The following is a 10,502-nucleotide window of genomic DNA, read 5'->3' on the forward strand; positions in this document are numbered from 1 at the left end:
ATAATGTATCACATTCTTGAAATTCACTAAAATAGTACATCTTAAGTTTTTGCAACAACTATATATACAAAAAAAGTAATTATGAGAGGTGATGGGTATGTTAATTAACTTGATTGTGATAATTATTTCATAGTGTGTATCAAAAAAATCACATTGTATGCCTTAAGTATATATAATTTTTAATTTTCAATAAAGCTGGAAAAAATACTTCTGCAAAGGAGAGCAAATTTAATTGGATCAGGCTGTAGAGCAATTTATATCCAGGCCATTGTCAAGTACAATAGAGTAATCAACTAGTAATTTATAGATCCTAACTGGAGTGTGATTGGGAAATAATACCAATAAAAGAGTCCCACTGATGCTACTCTCATCCCTGGGTGTGCGTGCCAAAGGCTCTGCTGGCTAAGGAATGACTTTAGGGGTTTCTGATGGATGCTGTGGGCAGTAGTGGTGGATAGACTTCATTAAAAAAAATGAAGACATGAACAACCACAGCAAACTCTAACTGGAAAAGTCAACATTTAGAATTGCTGTGTTTTCTAAAATATCCACTTTTAATGACAAGTAATGAGACACACAATGAGACAGGGAATTGTGACACATACATAAGAAAAATAGCCAATAACAAAAACTGCTTGAGTGAGGGTGCAGATATCTGATTTAATAGGCAGAATTTTCAAAGGCGCCACTACAAACACACTCAAAGAACTAAAGAAAACCTTTCTTAAAGAGTTAAAGGAAGGCATGGTGACAATGTTGCATTATATAGGAACATAAATAAATATATAGAAATTATAAAAAGGAAACAAATGAAAAGAAGTTGAAAAGTGCAGTAGCTAAAATAAAAAATTCACTAGAGGAGCTAAAAAATAGTTGTGAACTAACAAAAGAATCAGCAATATGAAGATTGACTGATGTCAATTATGCACATGTGAAGAAAAGAAAGAATGAAGAAAAGTGAACACAGCCTGAAAGAAATGTGGGACACTATTAAATGCACCAAGATATGCATAGATAGTTAACAATGATGCATGATATTGGTTAGTCAATTTTAATTACATTATGACAAGTGTCATATGTCAATAATAATGCTAATGTCATATGTCAATAATAGGGAAAGTTGTAGGGAGGAGAGGATTAAGAGAACGTAGTATTTTCTGATCAATTACTCTATAAGCCTAAAACTGCTCTAAAAATATTCTTAAATCTATAAATTTTTTAAAAGTTATTTTATTCAAATGGACTAAAGTATCTTTAAATAAAAATGTGTGACTTATTGCAATCCTGAGGTAAATTTGATTCAATGCCAATTTAAACACACACACAGACATTCTGACCTCAAGAGATAAAAGAGCAGTTACTTAAAATGTTATTTTTTGCAAAGCAAATAAATTTAAATCATTTAAAAATGGTACACATAATTTCTAGGCCAGCTATATTAGGAATTATTACTTTAATTACACTTACATTTTTAGTTTTTTTAAGCTCTTGTGTCAAGATTTTATTTGCATGCAGACTATATATTCTAATGCAAAAATCTCCAGCTACATTTTTAGGACTATGGCACAAAACAGAACTGATTGTTTTCTGCTAATATAGTTTAACACATATAATCAAGTCCACATATATTTTCCACTGTAGAGACATCTGATTCAGATTCAAATATAGATTTAAATGTGTTCCTTGTAATTCTGTTTAAGTTACTGAAAAGTAACAGGAATAGGTTGTAACTTTCCAATAATTTGTTTCTTTGCAAGTATGGATAGCAGGTAATTGCATGCACACTGAACTGTGTGAAAAGCAGGAAAATAAAGAATGTATTAAAAGACACTGGAAACTTTTCATGGAAGGAAACACAACTAAATAATAGTGTTAAATAAAAAGAACTCTAATATTCTTTCATTTGAATCCATGGTTCTTTTTTTAAATAAGAAAATAGCAGAATTAGTTCCTTAACAGTTGAAAATCAGAAGACATATAGTTAAGCAGTTTTATATGTAACACTTTAAGGGGAAAGTTTGTAATATTAGAAATAATATTATAGGCTAATATTAGAGAAAAACATTTTAAAACATTAAAAGCTATTGAAAAGTGAAAAATCTATAGCATCAAAAGTTTGCTGTATATAGCTGGATGCAGTGGTTCACACCTGTAATCCCAGCGCTTTGAGGGGCTGAGGTGGGTGGATTACAACGTCAGGAGTTTGAGACCTGTTGTGGGAAGTCAGGGACCCCAAATGGTGGGACCTGCTGAAGCTGTGACAGAAGAACATAAATTATGAAGATTTCATGGACATTTATTCATTCCCCAAATTCATACTTCTATAATTTCTTACACCTGTCTTTACTACAATCTCTGAACATATATTGTGAAAATGTCATGAACATTTATCACTTCCCCAATCAATACTCTTGTGATTTCCTATGCCTCTCTTTACTTTAATCTGTTAATCCCATCATCTTCATAAGCTGAGGATGTATGTCACCTCAGGACCCTGTGATGATTGTGTTAACTGCACAAATTGTTCATAAAGCATGTGTGTTTAAACAATATTAAATATGGGCACCTTGAAAAAAGAACAGGATAGCAGTGATGTTCAGGGACCAAGGGAGATAGCAATTAGGTCTGACTGCCTGGGAGCTGGGTGGAATAGAGTCATATTTCTCTTCTCACAAAACCGAATAGGAGAAGTATCGCTGCATTCTTTTTCTCGGCAAGGAACAGCCCTGAGAAACATAATGCATTCCTAGGGGGAGGTCTCTAAAATGGCCGCTCTAGGAATGTCTGTCTTACACGGTTGTAGATAAGGGATGAAATAAACCCCTGTCTCCTGTAGTGCCCCCAGGCCTATTAGGATGAGGAAATTCCTACCTAGTAAATTTTAGTCAGACCAGTTGTCTGCTCTCAAACCCTGTCTCCTAATAAGATGTTATCAATGACAATGCGTGCCCAGTGGGACATGAAACTTCATTAGTAATTTTAATTTTTCCCTGGCCCTGTGATCTCACTCTGCCCCCATTTGCCTTGTGGTATTTTATTGCCTTGTGAAGCATGTGATCTCTGTGACCCACACCCTATTCATACACTCCTTCCCTTTTGAAATCCATAATAAAAACTTGCTGGTTTTGCGGCTCAGTGGGCATGATGGAATCTGCTGACATGTGACGTCTCCCCCAGACACCCAGCTTTAAAATTTCTCTCTTTTGTACTCTTTCCCTTTATTTCTCAGACTAGCCAACACTTAGGGAAAATAGAAAAGAACCTACCTTGAAATATTGGGGGTTGGTTCCCCCGATAGAGACCAGTTTGGCCAATGTGGTAAACCCCATCTCTACTAAAAAAAAATATAAAAATTTAGCCAGATGTGGTGGCACTTGCCTGTAGTCCCAGCTACTCAGGAGGCTGAAGCAGAAGAATTGCTTGAACTCAGGAGGCAGAGTTTGCAGTGAGCCAAGATCGTGTCACTGCACTCCAGCCTGAGCAAGACAGTGAGACTCTGTCTCAAAAAGAAAAAAAAGTTTGCTACATATTATGAATGCAATGTTTATAATGAAGAGGATTTGCAATATAATTAGTGTTTAAAGAAAATAGAATTTTAAATCTATATCCACTATCTATTTTTTTCTTTTTGATATAATGGAATTTCTTATTTCTTTCACTCTTTGCTTTCTTCACCCACTTACTCTCCTTATATACTTTCAGTGGCCCACACTTTTTCCTCTTTGCTCAGTGATTTTGGTAACACATGTAAAGTTACATATGCATTTAGTGAATTTTGCCTGTATTTAGTATCTCTGTGTAATCTATGGAGAAGTTAAAAAGAATGAGAGAGAGATTCATTTTGTTAGAACTCGATGATCACATTATGATCCAAAAAATCCTTATTTTTATACAACATTCTATGATAGGTGTCAAAAATTCATTTTACTCTCAACAGCTTTACCACTAAGCACTTTGAAGTACTGTTTCTGCAATAACAGTATTCTTTAAAATACTGAGTCCACATAAGGAAGAGTTTTGATAGTAAGAATTGTGCAAAAGAAGTTTTATGTGTTTATAAAAAGACAGCTTAAATAGGAAAATATTTCCAAAACTACAGTGCCTGGTGTCAGCATCCTTATTTCAGTTTGTTTCACGCTAGCTTGCCACCCTTTACCATTACTCATAAAATAAACGCATACTTCATTTTATCATCTTTTGCTTCATTGTGCTTTGCAGATATTTTATTTTCTTACAGACTGAATGTTTCTGACAATCCTATGTCAATCAAGTCTATAAGTGCCATTTTTCCAAAAGCATGTGCTCACTACATGTCTGTGTTGCATTTTCATAATTCTTGCAATATTTCAAACTTTATTATTATTATTACTATTATATCTGTTATGACATGCTTTGATCAAAGATCTTTAGTGTTACTATTGTGTTTTAGAGCACCAAGAACCACACTCATATAAGATGGCAAACATAATCAGTAAATTTTGTTTGTGCTCTGACTGTTCTATGAATCAGCCATTCGTGGAACCCTATCTCTATCTCTCTTCTCTCTCTCTCTGTCTCCCTATTCTTTGAGACACAACAGCATTAAATTTAGGTCAATCAATCACCCTACAATGGCCTCTAAGTGTTCAAGTGAAAGTAAGAGTCACACATGTCTCACTTTTAAGCAAAACTATAAATAATCAAGCTTAGTGAGGAAGGAGTGACAAAAGCCAAGACTGACTGAAACGTAGGTTTCTTGTGCCAAACACTTAGTCAAGTTATGAATGCAAAGAAAAAGTTCTTTAAGGAGATTAAAGGGCTACTCCAGCAAATACACAAATAATAAGAAAATGAAGCAACCTCATTGTTGATACGGAGGATGTTTGACTGGTCTGGATAAAAGATCAAACAAGCCACAATGTTCCCTTAAGCCAAAGCCTAATCCAGAACAAGGTCATAACTTTCCTCAATTCTATCAATGCTGAGAGAGGTGAGAAGACTGCAAAAGAAAAGTTTAAAGCTATTAGAGGGTGGTTCATCAGGTTTATGGAAGGAAGCCATTCCTACAACATGAAAGTACATGGTGAAGCAGCACGTGTTGATGTAGAAGTTCTAGCTAAGATCATTGATGAAGGTAGCAAACAACAACAGATTTTCAACCTATACTAAATAGCTTTCTATTGGAAGAAGATGCTATTTAGGGCTTTCATAACTAGAGAGAAGTCAATGACCAGCTTCCAAGCTTTGAAAGACGGGCTGACTCTCTTGCTAGGGGCCAATGCAACTGATGGATTTAAGTTGAAGCCAATGCTCATTTGTCATTCCAAAAACTCCGAGGGCCCTTAATAATTATGCTAAATCTACTCTGTGTTCTTCAAATGAAACAAAAAGCCTGGATGACAGTACATCTGTTTACAGCATGGTTTACTGAATATGTCAAGGTCACTGTTGAGATTTACTGTTCAGAGATTAAAAAAAAAAAAAAAACCTTTCAAAACATTATTACTTATTTGACAATACACCTAGTCATCAAAGAGCTCTGATGGAGTTGAGATGAGAGCTCTGATGAGTTGAGATGGAGTCGAGATGACCATGCCTGCTAACAGAATGTTCATTATGTAGCCCATGGATCAAGGAGTAATTTTGAATTTTGAGTCTTATTAATTTAAGAAATATATTTTGTAAGGCTACAGCTGCCATTGATAGTGATTCTTCTGAAGAATTTGGGAAAAATAAATTGAAAACCTCTGGAAAGAATTCACAGTTCTAGGTGCCATTAAAAACATTTGTGATTTATAATGGAGATCAAAAATGCAACATAAATAGGAGTTTGAAAGAGGTTGATTCCAACCCCTATGGGTGACTTTGAGGAGTTGAAGACTTCAGTGGAGGAAGGAACCACAGATGTGATGTAAATAACAAGAGAATAAATTGAGAAACAGAATCTGTAGCTGTCACAGAATTGCTGCAATCCCATGATGAAATTGAACAAATGAGAAGTTGCTTCTTACAGATGAGCAAATAAAGTGGTTTCTTGGGATGGAAACTGCCCTTGGTGAAGATGCTGTAAACATCATTGAAAAAACAACAAAGGATTTAGAATATTTTATGAACTTAGTTGGTAAAGCAGTGTCAGGGTTTGAGAGAAGTGACTTTAATTTTGAAGGAATTTCTACTAGGTAAAATGCTATTAGGCAGCATTTCATTTTATAGAGAAATCATTTGTGAAAGAAAGAGTCCATCAGTGGAGTAAACTTCATTGTTGTTTTATTTAAATAAATTATCACAGATGTCCCAGCCTTCAGCAACCACCACCCTGATTAGTCAGTAGCCAACAACAGGAGGCAACTCCCTCCACCAGCAAAAAATTAGGACTCCCTGAAGGCTCAGATAATTATTAGAATTTTATATCAATAAAATATTTCTAAGTTAAAGTATAAAAAAATGTTTTAAACATAATGTTATTGCACACTTAATAGGCCATAATATAGCATAAACATAAATTTTACATGCACTTAGAAAGCAAAAAATTTGTGTTGCTCTGTAGTGGTCTGAAATCAAACCTGCAATATCTCTGAGGTATGCTGGTATAGACAAAATTCCTTTCTATATAGTATTCTCTGGGAAGTCAAGTTCTCTTGTTCTTATAAGTACTTGGGGACATGAACATTTAATGTTATTTTTTATTGAGTTCACAAGTATACTTGCGGTTATTATTGCTGAACATATTAAAAATGTTATTTTGAGAAAACAATTCAGCAAATCGTACAGAAACATATAAAATAGATTACAACGGCCGATTAGCCTTTAATGAAGGCCAGCTAAAATTGAATAGGTTGTAATAACATTTCCTGATAGCTACAGTTTGAAGGGTTGGGAAAAAAGAGCAGCAATAAAAACAAAGCAAAACTACAGACTCAGAACTACAGTAACTGCCTTAGAAGTATTTCCCCTAGGAACAATAATTCTGGCTACTAGGCTAATTTCAACATCTCTTTTTCTCCTCTTTTCAAAAATAGTGTGATTAGGATCTTGCACTCTGTTTTTAAATATAATGTTGAATACCTCATTTCAAATTTTTCAATCTCAATATTTTCATGGCCGAAGTTAACCTCTTCACAGTGCAGCAAGAGAGAGAATGAGTGCCCAATGAAGGAGGAAGCCCCTTGTAAAACCATCAGATTTGTGAAAACTCACTCACTATTATGAGAACAGCATTAGGGAAACCAGCCCTATTATTCAATTATCTCCACCTGGTCCTGCCCTTGACATGTGGGAATTATTACAACTCAAGGTGAGATTTGGGTGGGGACACAGAGCCAAACCACATCAAATAATGACAATCAAAATGCCAACAATACAAACTTAATTCTGTAAATGATGAAATCAGAATAATAGGTCATACAGGGTTTAACAACAGTAAAAAAAAAAAAAAAAAAAATGGCCAGGCATAGTGGCTCATGCCTGTAATCCCAGCACTTTGGGAGGCTGAGGGAGAAGTATCACTTGAGGCCAGAAGTTTGAGACCAGCCTGGGTAGCATAGAGAGACCCCATCTCTATACAAATTTTTTTTTTAAAAAAATAGCTGTGTGTGATGATGTGTGCCTCTAATCCCAGCTAGTCAGGAGGCTGAAGTGAGAGGATCACTTGAGCCCAGGAGGTCAAGACAAGCTTGGACAACAAAGTTAAACCCTGTCTCCTACCCCAATAAAAAATTAGCTGGGCATGGTGACACAAGCCTTTGATCCCAACTACTCAGGAAGCTGAGGTGGGAGTCTCACTTGAGCCAGGTAGTATGAGACTGTAGTGAGCTATGATCATGCTACTGCACACTGCAGCCTGGAACCTGGGCAACAAAGTGAGAGACTGTTTCAAAAAAAAAAAGAAAAGGTCAAAAATAATAAGTATAAGCATTAGATTTATCTGAGGTTTTAGTTTCAATAAGAGCTGGGAACATTTACTTAACCTCCCAGTCCTGAGTTTCTCAAATTAAATGTGCTAATGATGCCTACATTACTGTATTATTGTAAGGATTTATTTATTGAAAAAAATTATTAAGAATCTGTTACATATCTAGTATAGTTCTAGCTAATGGGCATATATAAAAAAAAATAGCCCTTAACGAGTTTACAGTCTAGGGCATCAAGAAAGACAAATGTGTACAAATCCATGGACAAATCTGCAATAGCGACTATGATAGATACGCAGAATTCAACAGATAAAGAAGGGTTGATGACTTCAAAATGGGTTTCTGGAAAAGACATATCTTCCACCAGACAAAGATGAAAGGGGTTGCAAGGATTTAACCTGCTGAATTGCAGGTTTACTTAATGAATGACAGTTAGTGTTATTATTGTACAACTTCACTTCAAGGTTTTGCAAAGTGATGAGGTTGTGATCATGTCCCGAATTGTATCATCAGGAGTAAGGCTACAGCATGGAGTTTGGTGGAATGTGGAACAAAGAGGACTTGAAGCCAAGATTTATGTGAGGACTGTCTAGGAAGAAAGAGGATTGCAAAAGTTTGCAACCTATTACAAAGCAAAAGTAATGGAAAAGAAGTACCAAAGTAATGACTCAGTAACTAAGAACACACACACACACACACACACACACACACACACACACACACCTTGAAATGGTATCAAGTGTAAAAGAACTGTATGTGTTGAAGGCCAGCAAACATGTAGGTATACAAAATTATTTCCAACATAAAGCTCCCGTGAATGAGTGAGGAAGAAAAATTCGAGATCTTTTTCAATAAATGGGAAGTATGATTGACTTACAATGGAATGTTAGTGGTTTTGAATGCTGAATTGCTTCCTCTGGGATTCCTGGCTTTTGGGTCATGGGAGATATGTTGCTACCAGTACAGAGAGTATGCAGGGACTTTATTCATTTATCCTTTTTATATGTGAGGCCAACACATTTAGATCGTTTTACCTGTAAAGAGAAGTAAACAGATTTGTTTTTAAAATAACCTAGCAAAAGCCTTTTGATGTAAATAAGTAATTATCTTTCTAAAGCCTGTAAGCAAAGTAAGATAGGTCAAGTGAGAAAAGCCTGTTGTAATTTAGATTCCCACCTTGGTTTTCAAAAGCAAAATGTGTAATTGGTGAATAGTATAGGAAAGGACAAAAAGATCAAGCCAATTACTCACTTGTCCAAAGCCCAGACTTTATAGATAACTGTTTAAATTTTTCATGCTCAAAAAAATTTATTTTTGCCACTTTGATTCAGCAATCATGTAAAAATTATATTGAAATAATATTTTACTCTCATACTAAAAAAGTAAAACAAATTCACTTTTTAGTAGTCTAAATTAAAGTCACATATATTATCTAGCAAATCTAAATAATTTAAACAGATTCTAATAAAAATATGGTTAAATAATTATAGATGAAATAAATAATATACATATATGTATATATGTATCTATATGTAATTTTGTTTTTCAAAATAAGACTGTGCTCACAGGTATTGTGCTTTGAGATAAAATCAGCTCAATCACTTTGTATCATTGAATTGATGGTTTGCTCAGGTGAAACCAAAACATTTCAGCAAGAATTTTTAAGCAGATTTTTCCTCAATTATTTAAATGTTGTTTTTCTTGTCATGTGCTGATGGCATTTTTGTTATTTTATAGAGATATAGGTAGGTTGCATAGTGACTATTACCCTTCAGTAATTTGTTTGCTTCTGTGTTGCTTCTGTGATGACTTATATACAAAATTTTAAAAAAGTGTTTTAGAATTCAACCTCTGTCTGCAGTTAGCATGTTTTGAAAATTATTAGAGGGTTTTAATGAGCCTCCAGACACATCCAACATATTCCCCGCCCCCCAAACAAAACTTAGCTACAAATAGAGCACGTTTTCCTTTATTTGATAAGTCCATGCAGATCTCAGCTATATAACTCTTCTGTTGGGTTACTTTGGGGAAAAAAAAGCTGCTTTGTTATTTAAATTTATGGTGTCATCATTATTATTGTTTTAAAATGTCTACTTTTCTCTGACTGTTAGAGCTAAATGAGAAAAAAAGAATCAATCTGTGAAATCTTTACTGAGTTAGAGAACAGATAAGTGCTTCAAATATATACGTGATGCTGCTTTGATGAAAGAATTTTTCCCTTAGTCCTGGTTGTAATAGAAAATAGTGACTTTTCTTGTAGTAGGAATCTCTTCTTTTTATAATCTTTTTTGAAGAATTTGGCCTCTATCATTAATTTCTGGCTCTTAAATTATTTTCAGGCACTCAAATAAAATAGATTTCCAGCATCAACATATAGAATGCAGCATTTTAAAATGGAAGTATTTGGATACGCAATGTGAAAGTTGAGAATCCTGCTTAAAGAAGGAGTAAAAATAAAAATGAACAAAGCAGAAAGTCCATCAAATTCACTTTGTTTTGAATCATTTGTATTTGAAATTACAGCTCCATTTTTTACACTTAATATATGTTTTATAATCAATTCAGGGTTGATGAAGATGGTCTGCCATCCTAAATTTCTATTTCTCTACCATA

Source organism: Piliocolobus tephrosceles, chromosome 14, assembly GCF_002776525.5.
Source record: "Piliocolobus tephrosceles isolate RC106 chromosome 14, ASM277652v3, whole genome shotgun sequence".
Taxonomy (NCBI): Eukaryota; Metazoa; Chordata; class Mammalia; order Primates; family Cercopithecidae; genus Piliocolobus; species Piliocolobus tephrosceles.